The sequence below is a fragment of the Rhinatrema bivittatum genome, chromosome 8, assembly GCF_901001135.1.
Source record: "Rhinatrema bivittatum chromosome 8, aRhiBiv1.1, whole genome shotgun sequence".
Classification (NCBI taxonomy): domain Eukaryota; kingdom Metazoa; phylum Chordata; class Amphibia; order Gymnophiona; family Rhinatrematidae; genus Rhinatrema; species Rhinatrema bivittatum.
This window is the reverse complement of record NC_042622.1, coordinates 16,433,611-16,452,658: the sequence shown is the minus strand read 5'-3', so window position 1 is coordinate 16,452,658 and position 19,048 is coordinate 16,433,611. Positions and strand designations below refer to the sequence as shown.

The 19,048-nt window shown below is 44.7% G+C and overlaps 1 long non-coding RNA gene across 1 annotated transcript in view; it reads right to left on the bottom strand.

Moving 5' to 3' along the window:
* Positions 1–2,319: 2,319 nt before the first annotated feature.
* LOC115097914 overlaps positions 2,320–19,048 on the bottom strand; it is a 137,191-nt gene continuing 120,462 nt past the window's right edge. Inside the window, exons 2-3 of the long non-coding RNA XR_003858360.1 lie at positions 4,202–4,342; positions 2,320–2,844 (exon numbers count right to left, since the gene is read on the bottom strand). This is a non-coding gene — a long non-coding RNA (uncharacterized LOC115097914). The remainder of the gene's footprint in view (positions 2,845–4,201; positions 4,343–19,048) is intronic.

Genomic DNA, 19,048 nt, shown 5'->3' with positions numbered 1-19,048 from the left:
AGGGGGGGCAACCTTCCTTCTAAGGGGCACTTGACACCGCCAAGACCATTCCTCCCTCCAAGCAACTCCGGCCGTTCCGCAGTTTAAATATCACGAGGCTGGCAGCTCCCCCTCAGTCTAGGGGGCTCAACACAGATTAAACCCCTCAGCTAGAGTGGTGGAGAGAAAGGTGTTGGTGGTCAGGGGGAAGGAGGTCCCTCCATAGTAAGAGGCCTTGTGCGTCAGAGTCATTCGCAGCTCAGCTCAGCTCCATCTGGGCCATTGTGCAGTTTATGTTGAACCTCCATATTCTCGCAGGTTGGATGGCTCTTCACTCTGCTTTGGTTATTTATGGCTGGTCAGAGATTCACACTTAGGTTCATGGTATTCAAAGATAGGATCTGTTGATGAGTTCGAATTTGCAAATTCTCTCAGACACCCAAAGCAGTCTAAATAAATCCAGATTAAAAGATTGAAAAAAACCCCCAATTCTTCCAGATTTGGAACAGGCTGAAACTGACACTGATTATCCAAATAAAATGCACTGAAATATTTACACATTTCAACCTAACCTCAAACCAGGAGGTTCATGTATCCCCATATCTTCTCCTTCCAATAGAAGCCATGTTCTCCATGTTAAACAAGTATACATTAGAGGTTTCTTAACACAAAATAAAAACTTGACTGTGTCACTTACTCTAAACCTTATTCTAATCCAGCACATCGGGACTCAATGGAAGAACAGTTTATTTCCCAGAAGGTAAGGAGTATAGCAGGTGCTGAAGGGATCTGGGACAGATGAGTGCTGAAGTGCATCCCACAGGTAATTCCAGATGATTACTGGTTTAATACTCGCACATCTGCAGATGTTTCTTAGGCATGTATCGGCATTCAGATGATAAAATATTCATGCAGATTATACGCTTTCCAAAACACAAGAATGATTCCATTCAATGCAAATTTCGGGTCTGATGTGCAAAGCATTTTTCCCATAGACACAAAGAGCAGGATATTCAATGCCATTTTTGGGGGGTAAATTCAAAATTAGCCGGACAAATGGTGGGATTTTATAATTCTGCTGAGCTCACTGCCCCAGAGATAGCCAGATAACATTTTATCCAGCTAAAACATTGCCTAGCTGTCTCCGTGGAAGAGCAGGGCAATCTGGGACAGAACCATTTATCCTGCTAAGTTAGCCAGATAAACTTACTGAGCTTAACTTCCAAATAGCAGGATATATTCAACGGGGTGGGCATGCTGCTGAAGATCCAGTGCAAGTTAGCTGGATAAGTTTATCTGGCAGTTTCCCATTCCCCACCAGGATGAATATTGACCTCATAATAGGAAAAACTCATTAGTGCATCTGGCCCATAATTTTCTCTTCTTACAGTCAGACCTGGGTAATTTTTGGAGGGCCGATGCAATACAGTGCACTCAGCCGAATGCACTGTTTAACCTGCAGTTGGACACGGGGTGTGTAGGCACAACCTAATCCCCTTATGCAATAAGGGGATTAGCGCCTCCACAACGTGTCTAACGAGCAGTGAAACTAATAGCGCTCATCACATGCACATGCATGTTGATGAGGCTATTAACAATTCACCCACAATGCAAAAAAAAAAAATGTGTGTCTAAAATGCACATTTTTACACTCAAAAATGAATGCCTGCCTAGAGCAAGCATTCATTGCTGAGCACTCCCAAAAGTTGTACATAAAAGCAGAAAATACTGCTTTTCTGTACATCCTCCTCCTTAATATCATTGAGATATTAAGTAGGAGGAACAAAAACTTTGAAACAGTTAAAAAAAAAAAAGAGCCAGCGGTCAGGTTCGGGAAACGGACACTCAGTTAACAGGCGTCTGTTTCCCAACCTCTGACTGTGCGCCGATTAGGGAAACGGGTGCCGATAAATTTGGCGTCCATTTTCTAAACCGGCGGGCAGCCGACCGCTCGCAGGCTCCCGCTGTCGAGGCGCTAGGGGCATGCAAGCGACACTAATGCCTCCTTGACAATGCGAACCCTAATTTAAATATTGCATGGCGCCCCCAGGAGGGGTGCCAGGGGGCGTGTTAGGAAAACTCAGAGCCCGCTTTCAGCGTGTTTTAATTACATCGGCGTAGATGGAACCTGCCCAGTAACGGGTTTCACATTGTGGCTGGGCCTTCTTCGTAGTCTTTACGAGACCGCATGTTGGTTGCACATTTTCCATGTTAATCCAGTTGGAGATTTTCTACTTTTTGCAACAACTAAAAGCTTGGTATACAACAGTATAATTGGTTGAACTGGGCCCTTAAAGATCAATACAATCAGAGTTACCTGTGGTTTTTATTCTTGAAGTCAGAGTGAAGACGTTGACCAAAGGAAAGAACAGGTTTTTTTTTCCCCTCTTTCATTTGTCTCAGTCACTCTTTGAAAATGCCTTTGTGTAACAAATTACTTTTTCCAGTAAAGGTTTCTTTTGTCTGCACGCTGAAGATGCTCATAGCAATTAAGAAGAAAGGGAGCCCTCTTTGGCCTCTTGTGCGGCACCGTTTTTGGATAATTCTTATCTTGATCCGGAGAAAGGTAAGGTACGTAACAAAGGGCCTCACTCAATAACGATTTTTTTCCCTCCGAGGGCAGAGAATGGGGGTGGAGTCCTTCCTGAACAAGGACCAAACGAAGGCGGACCACAGCTGCCAGAGTTCAGTGCCAAACAACCTGCAAGGCTGCCCTTATCAGCGGAGGCTGAAAGCGGGAACGCTCAGGAGCAACAACAGAGAATATTCACCCGTGGAAAGAACGATCCTTCCGGTGGAGGTGGTGGAGGCAGGATCAGTAACAGAAGTTCAGGAATGCCTGAGATAAGGACAGGGGACCCTTAGCTGTGGAGAAGGGAGGCAAAAGCCAAAGAGTGACTACAGTCTATGCATTGTAAAAGGAAGTAAATTGGTCGGCTTAGAGGGGTCTTATGGCTCTCAGGGACGTGTAGGACATGTCACACTGTGTCCTATTTTATTTTGTATTGTTTCATTCGGGGATCCTCCCCCACCACCAACCCAACAAATTGTAAAAAGCCCAAGTCACCTGATTTCAGAACAAGAGCCTCTGGGCTTTCTCCTACTGTTTCCTCCTCGGAGCTTCCCCGAGACCTCCTGCAATTTACCCATGACATCCAGGGCTCCGTATTTCAAGCTGACGCCAGCTGATCTGAGGCCAGCACTGTTTTGAAACATGGAACCAATACAGCAGAAGCAGTTGGGATTTTCTCCCTTGGAGCCCGGACATCATGGATGAGCTGGGGGGGGGGGGGGGTGGTTCCAGAGGGCAATAGAAGAAAGCCCCAGGGTCTTTTTTCAAAATCAGAGAAGTTTGGCATTTTCAAAATAGCAGCACATTTTGTGGACTAGGGAATGGGATCCCCAAAATGAAAACCTCTTCCTGATAAAATGAACAACCCCCCCCCAGCAATGAAACACATGCAAAAAATTCCCATGCACAACGTTAATGGACCTTGTCTGTCCTCATACTCATTGTTTCTGTTACCAATAGAACTTGCCCAGCAAATCTTGTATCTCTACCATTGCTTAGAGCGGAAAACAACAACACAGAGTCCTAATTTATAGTTGCATTACAGGAAAAACAGTTTGGTAAATCAGGCTCCATACAGTGAGGAGAAGGGAAGGGAATCTAAACGGTTAGTCCTGTCCTGGTCCATCTCCATCTCCCCTGCTATAAAGAGGAATTGAATGCAGAATGTGATGCCCACATTCTTAACTCTGCCACACAATCCTAGCAGGTAGGGTTTTCAGGTTTACGTGCCGGACACTACCTGGACCAAAATGATACATTAATAGGTACATATTTATAAAAGAATGCAATACAGCCTAGAAATGCAATGGTAACGATGCTGAATGTGAAAATATCTTTAAACAAAACAAAACAAAAAATCCAAGTTATTTTACTAGGCTTATGAACCGAGAATCCCTAATAGTGATTTTATTTAATGTCATGTGATATTTTTACATTTCTGGTTAAATGATATTTGTCACACTCTAGAAGAAGCAATTATTAATCATTTTCATTTCATTAGGAACTCTAGAATAAAATGTCAACAACCTTAAAAGCACAGCAGTGGTGTACAAATTAATTTTGATTTTCCGAAGTGTAATTATTTTTTCGTACGTACCAGACCATGTAATCACTTTGGGTGTCATTACCTTCGCAATCACTTCTACTTACCCACATTTATCCTCTTTCAGGCCTGATTCCTGAGGTCACCTGTTGCAAACGTTGCTGTTTTAACGGCAAGGCATTATGAATCATTCACCCTCTGCTCTCTCGGGAATTTGCAGCAAGTACACAGGGAAATGAAGAGATGTCCTATGCACAAAGGAATTAATGGAGTGAGCCACTAGACAATCAGAAAATCGAAAACAGCCTAGGAGAAGCAGCGAGCTGTTAATCACTTGTGGAATTTAGGGGAACTGATCGTGCATGTGTGCCAAGGACACAAAGTGTGGTAGATGACAGCAGAAAAAAGACCAAACTGGCCCATCCAGTAAGAATGTGCACAGAAAAATCTTTTTGCTTTTCATTTCATAGTAATTTCATTTTTCCACTTCATTTTGTTTTTATTTTGTTTCTGCTAAAACAACCAAAATGCCCTATCTTTGGAACTCTCTACCGGACTCCTTGTGGCTTATACCATCATTGCAACAATTTAAGAAATCCTTAAAAACATATTTGTTCCAAAGAGCTTTTAGTATTTCCTCTTCAAAATAATTATTCAATCTACTCATTTATAATTATTATCACAACTTTTTCCCATTAATTCATACCAATATTTCATTAACGGAGGTGTCTTTTTTGTTTGTTTTGTCTGCTTAAGAAAAAGGATGTGTTTAAGATTTCTTTTTTTATTATTGTTTTTAGTGACAATTTTATTTAAATTATGTATGTTTTAAATATGTAAACCGTTTTGACTAAATCTCTATTTGTAAAGGCAGTATACAAACATTTTTAAATAAATAAATAAATAAAATTTCCTTGTGGGTTGTGTTTTTTTTGTGCGTGTCATCTTGGATGTTATTTTATTTCCTGTCCTTTTTAAACAACAGCACATTCCATCTAATCATTTCCACTCTCCAGTCTATACAGTTACTTCTGTTATTACTATTAAGTAAATAGCTCAACTGCCAGATTATAGAACATGACCACTGGTAAGATATCACTTCTTATCCAGGATGGAGTTTATCATCTTCTTCTTCTTACAGCTCCATCATCTCAAGCAGATGAGTATCCAAGAGCCCCCTATTCAAGTATTTAATTCACACCTCAGACTCCAGTCCCTTCCCATGTCAAACCATGACAAAGATGTTGTCTAGAAATCTGGCATCCTAGGTCCCTGGAAGACAGAGCCAGCTATGTAAGCACCTGCAATTCCACTAGAATAAATCATTATTATTGTTATTATTATAAAATAAAAATTGTAATTCCAGTGTAACTGGATCAACTATGGTAGAAAGGTTGAGTGGCACTGAGTGCATATCAGTTAGGCAGAGTAGCATGGCAGATTTTATTTATTTATTTTAGTTTTTTTTAATTATTATTATATTTATTTAGATTTTTATATTCTGCTTTTTAGCACTTCAAAGTGGTTTACATTCAGGGACTGTTGAAGCACATTGCCAGTTGTCAGATTCAGTACAAGAAAATAACCTGTGATAAAATAAGCTTTTATTTACATTTCCTGCTTGAAGATGACCTAGCTGCTGGGTGAACTTTTTATTTTCTAGTGAAATGGGCTTTTTGAAGGAGAAGGGTATGACATGCAGGACATCTAAATGGTTTCTCTAATGAGTGTGGTATGGTGAGGTTGTCCTGGAAAGTGTTGAGGGCTGATTTAGAAATCATTTCCTATATTATTTAGCTGACTTCAGGCTGTTCCATTTCCTTATTTTCTGGTTTTGCATGAGATATCTCTCTCTATTCTGTTATTACATTCAAAACATCAAAATGGTTAATTTGGAGCTACTTTTTTCTTGTGCCTGTATTTCTTCCTTCTAAATGAGGACTTTTTTTGGACTAACCACCCCAATACAAACTACCAAATAGGGTGGGAGAACCAGGCTGAGACTATTGTCTCAGCCTGGATCTCCTGTAATTGTTGAAATGTGAACCGAAGTGATTAGTAACTTTGTTACCTGAACTGCGGTATATAAAACTGTTAAATAAATAAATATTGGAGAAAAGGGTGAACTATAGAACAGGTGCCATGTTGTGGTAGTGAAACCTGTGTCTCTGATTTGACTTTTTTCACATTTTTGTTCTGGGGACAAAAGACCCCAGTATAGTAATCCAAGAAGAAATCAATTGTGGAAAATACACGTCAAGGCTCCAAAAACTGCAACAGTGTCATGAACCCTTATGCCACCAAAAGTGGCATAAGCATCCTACGGCACCATGAAGGGGAAACAAAACAGAAAAGATGGCAGAAAAAAACAAAGCAAGCACTGATATAGGAGCCAAGCAGTACAAAGTGGCTTCAAGACACTGAAACAACATGAGAGGTGCAAAGCAGCTCCCAGACTGGCAAGAAGAATTCAAGGTGCAAGGTCAGGGCCTGGAAGCAAGGTGAAGGGCACAAACCCCCTGAAAGTGCTGGGTAGAATTTTGATTTTCTTGTGAAATGGTTTTGCCAAATAAAAACCATATCACATTCAGAACATGTAAATAATTTCACAGTTGAGAATAGTTAGGTTTTATATTAAATTGTGAGGATTGGGGTTTTGGGGTTTTTTTTAGAAAATATTTCCCCATATTCTGTAGCTGGCTGTTCCATTTTGTGGCTTTGTACTTTGCATGAGATCTCTCTGCCTAACTGATACTTTTCACACTCAGAATATGTAAATTGTTTCTCTCCTCTATGTTTACTCTTTTTCTGTATTTCTTTTTTAAGATTGACGGCTTATATGGACAAACCACTTCAGTATAATCAACCAACAAACGGAATGGGAGAACCAAGCTAGGATCATTACAGAAGGGTTTGAACAAAGCAAGAACCATAAAATAAGTAGAGGAAAGGAGAATTGTTTTTTTCTAACTTTTTCAGTTTTTTTCTGGGGAAAACCAAATACCTTAGTACAACAAAAAAAACAAACAATAGCAAACAACAAGGAGGCACCAAAACTCCCATGCGCATGCATATTAAGCAAGCGTTGGAGGTAGGTGGAGCAATAGCACCATGACCTCTGTGATCATATAAAGGGCATGGCAGGCAGGTAGAGTGGCAGCAGTCAGGCTTCTATGGTGGTATAAGGGACATGGCAAGTAAGCATGTGGCAGCAATTTGCAAGTCCCCTATGGTGATATAAGAGGCATGGCAGGTAGGCATCTTCTAGCAAGTTCCCTAGGGTGGCACTAGAGATATGGCAGGTAGGTAGGCATGTGCCAGCAAGTCCCATATGGTGGGATTAAAAGCATGACAGGTAGGAATGTATCAGCAAATCGGCTTTGATTGAATTAGGGACATGGCAGGTAGGCATATGCCACTGCCAGCAAGTCCCCTACAGTGGAATTAGGGACATAACAAATAGGCATGTGCAAGCAAGGCCCCCATAGTAGTATTAGATGTATGACAGGTAGACATGAGGCAAGCCCCTAATGGTGGTACTAGGGATATGGCAGCTGGGTTTCAAGCAGCAGACAGACATTAGTAACTACAGAAGTAATGCATACTTTCCCCCGATTTATCATCAAAAAATCGTAAATCGGGGGAGGGGGGAGGGGAAGGGGGAGGGCGGGAAAACCGGCACACTAAAACAACCCTAAAACCCACCCCGACCCTTTAAAATAAATCCCCCACCCTCCCAAACCCCCCCAAAATGCCTTAAATTACCTGGGGTCCAGAGGAAGGGTCCTGGTGTGATCTTTTACTCTCGGACCTCCGGTGCGTTGTAGAAATGGCGCCGGTGCTACCTTTGCCTTGTCATATGACAGGTCAAAGGTAGCGCCGGTATACGCCAGTATACGCCGTATGGCCGGCGCCATTTTGCCGTACGGCAAAACGATTCGAGTTTAGGAGGTCATTCCCGGACCCCCGCTGGACTTTTGGCAAGTCTTGTGGGGGTCAGGAGGCCCCCCAAGCTGGCCAAAAGTCCCTGGGGGTCCAGCAGGGGTCTGGGAGCGATCTCCTACGCTCCTGCCGTCAGGGGACAAAAAACAAAATGGCGCCGGCGCTACCTTTGACCTGTCATATGACAAGGCAAAGGTAGCGCCGGCGCCATTTCTACAACGCACCGGAGGTCCGAGAGTAAAAGATCACACCGGGACCCTTCCTCTGGACCCCAGGTAATTTAAGGCATTTTGGGGGGGTTCGGGAGGGTGGGGGATTTATTTTAAAGGGTCGGGGTGGGTTTTAGGGTTGTTTTAGTGTGCAGGTTTTCCCGCCCTCCCCCCCCACTGGACCCCAGGTAATTTAAGGCATTTTGGGGGGGTTCGGGAGGGTGGGGGATTTATTTTAAAGGGTCGGGGTGGGTTTTAGGGATGTTTTAGTGTGCCGGTTTTCGATTTACACGATATTTACAAAACCCAAACTGCGACAATCCGATTCCCTCCCCCTCCCAGCCGAAATCGATCGTTAAGACGATCGATCACACGATTCACATCTCTATAGGTTAGTTTAGTAAAATGCTTCACTGTGTTATATTGTCTCTTTGACAACATATTCTGCCAAGGGCTGACAAGACACACATGACTCACTGTGCTGGCTGCTAGGAGCTAGACTGTAAAAATTCCTATCTGACTGTATTGCACTTGTTATTCTCCACAGACTTTAATGGCCATAGAAATGAATGGGGGAAAAATGAATTAAACAAATAGGATTCATTTAATTTGGGGGTCCCTCTCAAGTCATTTCAGGGACCCACAAAAGAAATGACTTGGTCCCAGTTTGTTTTGGAATGCCTATTTGTTTTAAATAAATGCATATCCCTACATAGTAAATAAAGACCAAATAATCTGCCCACCCAGCAGTGTTTAGGGTTACAACTGCCACTCCGTGCGGGTTACCCCCTCTTGCTCTGTTAACTCCATACTGATTACTCCCTTGCTTTCTATTTAGGGGGGTAACTCTCACTCCATGCAGAAATATTATTCTTGCTGTTCATCTCCATCCTCCAGCTACAAGGGATCCTCTGAGTTTATCCAGCTCCCTTTTTAATTCCATTATTGGTTCTTGTCTTCACCACCTCTTCTGGAAGGGCATTACAAACTTCCTCCACCCTTTCCATGAAATAAATATCTCCAGACCTTTTTCAGTTCACCCCCTTGGAGCTTCATATCATGTGCGGGCGGCGCGCACAGGGGAGGGGCTGAATTTTCGAATATTACGAGTGGTGACGCAATCGGGGCCTCCCCCAATTCCCTCCCAGTCTGCTTTAATTAAGGAGCAGACTGGGAGGGAACTTCCCTACCCCCCTGCCTAACCTTCCTTCCCTTTGCTCTCTCCACCCTGACCCCTAACCCCTACCTAGCTACTCAAAAATGCTTTATTTTTCTACTTATTACTCCTCCCGAGCCAAGTATTTTCCGTGCGCCGGCCAGTTGCTGGCACGCACTTCCCTGGGATAGCAGCTAATGGTCTTCGTCATGTCCCGCCCCTCCACGCACCTCCTTGTCCCCTAGCCTGCCCCTTGTTTTTTTTAGGCCCGGCCATGCCCGTAAACCTCGATTTTTACGCACACGGGCCTTTGAAAATCCACCCTTTTTAGTATCTTTCAGGTATTTAAAGGTCTGTATCATATCCCCTCTCTCTCTCCTCTCCTATATTTAAGTCCTTCACTAAAAGAACATAAGAACATGCCATACTGGGTCAGACCAAGGGTCCATCAAGCCCAGCATCCTGTTTCCAACAGTGGCCAATCCAGGCCACAAGAACCTGGCAAGCTCCCAAAAACTAAGTCTATTCCATGTTACTGCTGCTAGTAATAGCAGTGGCTATTCTCTAAGTCAACTCAATTAATAGCAGGTAATGGATTTCTCCAAGAACTTATCCAATCCTTTTTCAAACCCAGCTACACTAACTGCTCTAACCACATCCTCTGGCAACAAATTCCAGAGTTTAATTGTGCGTTGAGTGAAAACGCTTCTGATTTCCTCTCTTTTCTTGACCATTGAGAGACGTCTTTGACAGGACAGCTTTCATTTACATGCATTCTTATTATTGTTCTATAGATAGTGTTATTTCCAATTGGATACCAATGATAGATGAGATGTGAAGCAGAGTTTCAGACCAGATGTCGCTGTCTGCCTGCTTACTCACAAATAACCCAACGTACCTGTCCCAGTAGGTCATGTTGCAGCATTTCATAGGTACCAATTTTTTCTAGTAGACTAGAGAATGAAATTGAAGCAAGAAAATAAATTCTTAAACCAGCATGTGAAAAAGTTAGCTAGGTTTTTTTTTTTTAACTCTTTTTTTGAATGATATTTAAGTATGCATGGCCTGTTCTGCTATGTGGGAGTTGGCTAAATTGTTTGATTTTTTTTCCCCATGATTAGCCAAGTGTATAATTACTTTGCTGGGCAGCAGTATGTAACTATTTTTTTTTTTTTAGAAAGGAAGTAGGGAAAATAATCATTAACTCTAAAATACAATTTTCAAGTATGTTTACTGGTGATATTTACATCTGTGCCTCACTCAGCTCTCACTTGGTCATTTCCTAGTGCCTGTTTGTTCAGAGAGAGCCATCCATCAGCTGCTTGGGAGTATCAGGGAATGCACAAACCCAGGAGTTCAATGCAAATTTGTTTTTTTTTATCTGTTTGTCCACTTTGTCACACGTAAAAATAAAAGAAGTCATGCCTTTGATAGTTCTTCAGTTAGAGCCTGTCATTAGTAAGGTATGGGATTGTTTGTGTTCAAATTTTATTAATTTCAAATATTTTTTTTTTTAGGTGGGTTGCAATACATCAGTTTTAGAGCTAATAATAAGAGCTCAGATGCTTAAACTGCAAAACATTTTGAGTTTGATTCCTACTTGGGGTCTTTGTGACATCTTTTGACCTACTGAACGGGAATATGAGCTATCAGCAGTGTAACACACTACAGAATTTAGGCTCACACATCCATGGGTAGTGCTGGCCAGCTGTTTAACATGGGTGCATTATCAAACTTATGCTTCATGGTCTGAGGCTCAGCTACTATAATTGCTATAAAGAAGTCAGCTCTAACATATAGCGCACAGTTCTAACAGTTCACTGGCCCCAGAGGAAGAAGAGGAAGCATCTAGAAAGTGCATCAGCACACTTTTGCTGGCCATTTCAAATGTCTCACAACCTACCAAGACTCCAGATTTGTTTTATAAAAATTGTTTTTGCCCGCCTTGGGAGGTAGGACAAGTTGTCACTATGTTCATTGGCAGTAGAAGGCCTTCCATCTTTGGTCAAGTTTAGGGTGGATACATTTAGGAAGAGCATGGTTACTCAGAAGAAATATAATACACTGCCCCTTTGCAGATGACAACGATGCCGCTGCTGCTGAAGGACAGATGAAGGTGATGGGGCCGCTGTCTGCATGGAGGGCTTAGAGAAAAAAAATATGGAAACGCATTGGGAGGGAAGAACTCTACCGCCTGGGAAGTCTTTATTTATTTATTTGTGTGCGCTTTTTAAAAAACTGTTTGCTTTGTTGATGCCGTGGGCCGGTGCATTTTGATAAACTCAGTTGGAGCTTTGTATTCTTATATTTAAGTCATCTGGCTGAACGGGAGGCATCACTGATTTTCATTTTCTTCTTTCTTACATTAGTTGGTGGGGTTTGGGGGTAGGACCCATAGCATCACAGCATGATTTCTATCTCTATTGAGATGGGGTGGCAGGTAGGGATGGGGAAGAGGGGAAGGGGCGGGAGAGGGGGTTGGAAGGTGGGGAACTGGAAGTAGGGTTGGGGAATTGATTGTTCTTGGAACAATGGGTATTGGTGCTTCTGACAGTAGATTTTTTGGTTTTTATAAGGGACTGTATGGCAGTCTGTTCTGTAGAGCCCACCCTAGGCTGCGGGGGGGGGGGGGGGGGGTCCCAGCAAGAGATGTCTCACTTTTGGGTATTTCTTTTGATGGTTACATGCATAAGATGGGGCTTTGAATAACTTCTTGGAATGTGGTGGATTTGGGTTCCCTCATAAAATATCATAAAATGTTGAGAGCGCTGATGAAACATCAATCTAAGATAGTCATGCTTCAGGAGACGCAATTAGCTGATGTTGAGCATGGTAAGCTCTCCAGTTGGTAGGTAGGTGAAGCTTTTTGGGCATCTTCTGGTTCAAAAAAGGCAGGAGTAATCATTTTGATACATAAAACTCTGAAATTTCAGGTCAATGGTGTTGCATCAGAGGTGGACCTCTGGGCCGAGGTGAGGTTGGCGCAACCGATAGGTAAGGACCTATGGGTCCGCATCGTCGGCAGGTGGAGTGGGCTGATAAGTCCACATCCAGGAAGTAGGCAAAAAGGCGTCCAATGGTAGGCTTGAGTCAGGGCCGGGGCAATCCAGGGGCTGTGGCAAACGATGCTGAGGTCTGATCATGGAGATAGTCAATAGAGTAGTCGGACAAAGCGAAGGTCAGGGTCTGGAGATAGGCAATACGTGGTCAGGCGAAGCAGGGGTCTGGATCTGGAGATAGGGCTGAAGCGTAGTCAGGCGAAGCGAAGTAAAAGTCCGTGTAATCAATCTGAAGCATAGACAGGGCAGGAACGAGGAAACAGGAACCAGGAACAATGAGGATCAGGAACAAAGAGTAGAGACGAATCTCTTAGCAGCAACAAGTACTCGACCAGCAAGGAGACCTGTTGCAAAGGCAACGCTATGGAACAAGGCCTGAACTTAAATACTATGAAGAGGTTGACGTCATCATCTGGGGCCATGGCCAGGTTCCTGCTGCAGTCCCTACATAAGGATCAGTGATGTGCGCATGCGCGCCTAGGGAGGAGCGCAGCGCGGGTAATGGCGTCTCTCCGCAGGCCACACAGAGAGGCCTGACGAGCAGTAGCATCATGACCTGGAATGCTGGGGACTGTGGCAGAGCCGGAGGCACTGGAGGAGACTCGAGGTCTGAGCTGGTGGCCCACTACCACTAGCGAGGAGGAACCAGAGGCTGGATTCCTTGTGGAAAGGTGAGGGGGCCGTGCGTCTGTTGCGGATGGCACACGTAATAGTACCCCCCCTTTATGTCCCCCTCTTGGAGGTCAGGGTTTGCCCGGATGGGCACGATGATAGTTCAGGAGGAGAGTTTTGTCCAGGATGTTCTGGGGCTGGTTCCCACGAATTTTCTTCGTGTCCGTAGCCCACCCAAGAAAGGAGGTATTCCCACCGGCAGTCCCTACGGCGGACGTCGAGGACTTTGTGTACCTTGTATGTTGTATCAGTTTCCGCCACAAGTGGAGGTGGTTCAGAAGCCTTCCTGGCAGGCCAGGATAGGACCACAGGTTTTAAGAGCGATACATGAAATGTATTATGTATTCCCAGTGTAGGAGGCAGCCGAAGCTGGTATGTAACGAGTCCAATGCGTCAGGTGACCGTAAAAAGTCCAATATACCTTGGAGTGAACCTTTGGGATGGTATTCAAAGTCAGATATACTGAGTACTTAACCAGACTTTCTGGCCAGGGAGGAATTCAGGATCCGAGTGACGTCGACTGTCAGCAGATCTCTTGGCCTGTGAAGTGGCCTGACATAAGCAAAGATTCGTCTGCTCCCATAAAGTCTTGAGGACATCCGCATTAGCCTGTGCCGCAGGGGATGGTACTGATAGAGGTATGGGCAGCAGTGGTCATGGTTGTTTTCCATAGACAATAGAGAACGGTGACATGCCTGTAGCAGTGGCGATGTAGGAGTTGTGAGAAAACTCCGCCCAGGATAAAGGTTCAGACTAATTGTCTTGGCGATCATTGATGTAAGCGCCCACCCATTGTGGTGGGTGTAGCAGTCTGAGTGGATGAGGTTGGGCGAATGCGCGGAGCACCTGAAGCCATCCTCTTGGATCCCCCTGGTCTCATGTGAACGCTCACGAAGACAACGGTCAATGCGACCAGCGAGGTCTATGAGAGAGTTCAAGGCCTCAGGGAGTTCTCATGCTGCTAACTTGTCCTTGTTGTGCGGGCTCAGACCTTTGAGGAATATAGCACGCAGGTAGCCCAGGTCCGAGTGCAATTCAGACGAGAGTGTCCTAAATTTGATGACATAATCAGTCAGCAACCTGGAACCTTGTTGCAGATGCAAAAGCATAGAGCCGGAGATGGCCTTTCGACCTGGGTCGTCGAATACAGAGCAAAATAGGGTGAGGAAACCCTGCAGGTCATGAAGGATTGGATCTATTCGCTCCCAAAGGGGTGACACCCAGGCTAACGCTTTTCCATCCAGGAGGGTAGGATGTACGTCAAGAAAATATGCACACTGTAAAGAAAAGTGCATGTTGCACTGGTTCAAAAAGCCCCTACACAACAAGCGGTCACCTGTGAAGCGAGAAGGTGCCGGCAAGGGCACTGTAGGCCGGAATGGTGACGCGCGTGAAGCTGGGTTGGGTTTGGTCAGCGTTGAGGTGGAGTCCAGCCGGTTATTCAATTGATTTATGGCATTAGCCAAAGTCTCCAGAATCTTCTGCTGTTCTGTAATTCGCTGGGCCAGGCCAGGGATGGCCTGGAGCACCGAGACCTGTGCCGGGTCCATGGACTTGGCAATCTGTTAGGATTTGTGAGTTTATGGGCCCTGGCCGAGGTAAGAGATGGTACTGCCCACGGGGAGGAGCCCCGTGAGCCTCACCATCGGGAGGCGAGGTCTCAGCAGCTAGATGTGCAGGGCAGCAGGTACTGGAGAGAGAGGGGGGGGGGGGGGGCACTGCCCACGGAGCTGGGAGTGCAGGCAAGAAGTCACACAGATACAGAGGTGCCACAGGGTCTGTGGAATGGGGTATACCAGGAGGAAGGATTCCTCAGGAACGATGATGCGGTAGTCGTCTGCAATGAGGGTTCCTCAGCAGAGATGATACGGTAATAGTCCGCAAGCGAAGTACTCATAGTGGAGGGAGCAATGGTTCCAGAGAAAGCCCAGGGAGTGGGGCAGGCAGCGGTCCTAGGCGCAAGGCCCTCCGAGGAGCGGATAGCCAGAGATGAGGAAGGGGCCCCCGAGGAGCGGGTACCCGGGACGTCTCACGCCAAGGAAGCAGGAACTGGAACGGAAGTCAGTCATGAGCCAAGTCGTAGGCAGACAGAGCCAGTCGGCTTAAGAGTCCACGATGAATGACGTCATCGGGGGGGGACGCCCCCGAGGTTCCCACCATGACGTGGATAAGACTGGTCCAGGAGCGCGCTCACGTGCCTAAGGAGCTCCAAGGGTAAAGATGGCGGTCAGCAGCGTCCACACCATCCAGGGAGGCTTGGGAACAGGGGCGGATAGGCCAGTGATAGCTGGCGGAAGCCACAAGTCTTGCTAATGGAGTGAGAGCCGTGAGGCAAGAGGTGAGCAACAGCGGTCGCAGCCGTCTGCGACCGACAGGCGTAACAATTACTTTCAATCTTTATATTCCAAGGAAGTTTCTGACTTGGATAAGCGCACTAGTATTTTCAGAATCTTTCCTTATGGCATCTCAGCTGGAGGTGTTGAATGGCCCAATATGGGCTATGAAAATTCAGCCCAAATAGGGAGAGCTGCTCTTTTCAAAGCCCAGGCTACGGACAGGTATGGGGGTGAGTTTTATGAATTATTATGTACACAACTGGCCCTGCCTTTACAAACCTTGTTTACTCAGCTGGTCGAGTGTTGTCAGTTCCCTTTTGATTCAAATAGAGCGTTGATTACTATTTTACCTAAAGAAGGGAAGGATCTGTTATCCCCTGCCTCACACAGGCCGATTTCTTTACTTAATTTTGATCTAAAACTGCTAGCAAAGATCTTTGCAGATCGTTTAGCTAAGTTTCCGCCGACTTTGATAGAAGAGCATCAGGTGTGCTTTGTGTGGGGACATCACTCAGCTTTTAATGTCAGGAAAGTTATGGTGTCCTTGCCTTACTGCCAACAGATAGATCTCCCATCTTTGCTAGTTAGCTTTGACACAGAAAAAGCATTCGTTCATGTTGATTCGGATAATCTTTTTTTTTTTGTTTTGGATAAGTTTGGGATCTCGGGTCTATTTTGTGATGTGGTGCATTTACTATACTCAAATCCAAAGGCACAGATTCTGATTCATGGGCAACTTACAGAAGAGTTTGGGATCCGGGGGGTATCCGTCAAGGCTGTCCCCTTTCTCCATTATTGTTCCTTCTGGCTCTAGAACCTTCACTGTGGTCAATCCAGGCTAGTGAAGCAATAACGGGAATTCCAATTAAAGGTAAAGTTTTCAAAATTGTAGCTTTTGCCGATGATCTGCTTATTCATCTTTCTAATCTTTATCCATCTTTGGATGAACTATTAAATGAATTTTTGATTTATGGATCCTTTTTCAGTTTTAAGCTTAATAGGGATAAGTCTGAGGCATTGGCATCTTCTTTTGCAGTGAAATCTCTTTGGGGTGATGTTTTCCACTTAAATGGGCACAGGATTCTTTCAAATATCTGGGTATAGTTCTCCCATTTGATTTAGATTTGGTATATGATCATAATATTCTCCTTTTGATGAAAACTATGAAAGATAAGTTGTTATTGTGGAGCTCTCTCCCATTATCATTATCTGGCCAAATTAATCTCTTCAAAATGGTTTTATGGCCACAATGGCTGTAGGTCTTGCAAGAACTGCTGATCTGTTACAAAAAAGAGACATTAAGTTAAGCTATGCTATGCTTTCTAGATTTTACTGGTAAGGAAAGCAGGCTAGAATCAATGTATCTTGGATGCTGGGGATATGGAAAGAAGGAGACTTCTGCATCCCTAATACTGCAGAGTACAACATGGCTTGCATGATAAGGCACTTAAAGGACTGGCTGTTTGATACACCTTGGACCTGGGAGGCTAATTGGGTGGTTACTCTCTCTCTTAGATATATTTTACACACAGGGGGAACTACTCTACCAGTGCTTCTAAGGAGAAGCTGGATAATAAAGAGTCTATGTGTCAAGCTTGGTGACATCTTTGTACCCTATTTAAACATAGCTCTACTGCATCAATCTTCCTGCCTTTAGACGGCAATCTGTTTCAGAGGTGGAGCAGTCCCATAGGAGGAAGAGGACCCCAGGGGCAGATCGACAGGTGACCCTGGGTCCCTCTTGAGTAAGGAGACTCCAGCGGTAGATCAAGCAGTCTGTAAACACAATCCAGGAAAAGCCCTCCTACCAAGGGAGAAGAACCAAGGAACAGCAGCAGATCCAGAGGTGGAGCAGTACCCCAGGAGGGCGTGGACCACAGTGACAGACAGGGAGACGGAGTCAGGTCCCCATGGACATTTCAGCAGAGTGGAAGTGCTTTAAATACAATGGACCCTCGGCCAGCACTGCCTCCCAGCCCAGTTGCATCTTTTCACATGGGTGAGATTTGGGATAAAAAGGGGAGAATAATTATAATAATTGATTAAGCAGGAACACAAGAGGTCCCCAAATTGCCAAATATTAAATGTTGTTGCTACCTTGTAGAAATGTATATAGTTGTGTAGACCGGGACTACTAACCACGAGTAGATACGTGTGCTGCTTGACATCCCATTAGCCATGTACATAGTCATGAGGAAATGTATATACCTATATAGTATAATAAACCTGGATATATTTGTATATTGTATACACTGCCAGCCTTGTGGTTTCCTGGGGTGAGGGGAGGGAAATCCCACCCACTAACACCTTCTTCCCTAGGTGGAGGCACCAAGCGCCAAGAACATGAGACCGGCAGAGTCTGCTCTCAGTGGGGGGGGGGGGGGGGGCTCCTGCCAGGTTAGTCACAGAATGAGCTTTCCAACTACATTCAAAAGTTTGCTTTTAGCCAGTTGTCCAGCTAAATCCTCCTGAATATGGACACCTTTAAACAAAACAAAACAAAAAACCAGCAAACCAATTTAAAAAATGAAAAAAACACAACAAAGTTTTAAAAATATTATCTGCCCTCAAAATATCCTGTTCCTGCCACTGCTGGAAGGTTTTGAAAAAACATCACTCCTGGTGGTGGCCAGATTTCCCCCTTGACCCCTCTTACTTTGCTTGAAATGTTCTGCTCTTCAGAATGGAAGCAGCCGCAGCCGGGCCCAAGCTGGCGGAAGAGATTGAAAGTGGAGCCAGTCTCCCTCTCCTGGTGCCCGTCAGCAGAGCAAGGGTGAGTGGGGAAGAGGATTTCAAGCAGTGAAGAGGATAAGAGGGTCCAGAGGGAGGGGACAATCTGAGGCTGGGTTTGGGGGGGCGCTTCTGTTCACTTTGAAAATGATCCCTATGAATTGCCACTAAGATGTCCTCATAAGGCCACACTTGCTCTTTGCAGGGTATAACTCGAGTTGGCTAACTTGCATGCATACTTTTTAAAATCTAAAGTGTGCAGCTAAATCCCATCCCAACTCAGCACCACCCCCCGGTAATGTCTATTTTTTGTGTGCATATAAGTAGGCATTTAATCGGGCACACACTTTCATATGCACCACCCCAACACTATTTCATAGCAAGTGATCTATGGGCATAGACCCATGATTTATGCACGCAAACGGTTTTGCAGATGACCCTGTGACACTGATAGAGGTCCAGGCAAGGAACCAGGAGGCAGTCTTTTTGATTCAACTCTAATTTAGGCAGTACAGTCTCAGGAGGAGACTAGAAGAAAAGAAAAAAATAAAACTTTTTTCCAACTCAGACCTTTGGCATCCCAAATTGAGACAATGAAGTTAGCTGTTTGCTGTGTCTGACAACAAGGCTCTGGATGAATCGTAACCTAATGTTCAAGCTCTGATGCCCCATCATCTGTTAGTAAGACTGCTGGGTGAGGAGTGGGAGATTTGTCTGAGCATTATTTAGTGACTGTGACATTTTATGAGGCTCGACCTTTTTGATATGTTAGATCTCTAAAAAGTCTCACGACCCACAACTGTTCCAGCATTTCCCATGACCAATATGGCTTCTAGTACGCTACGCCTAC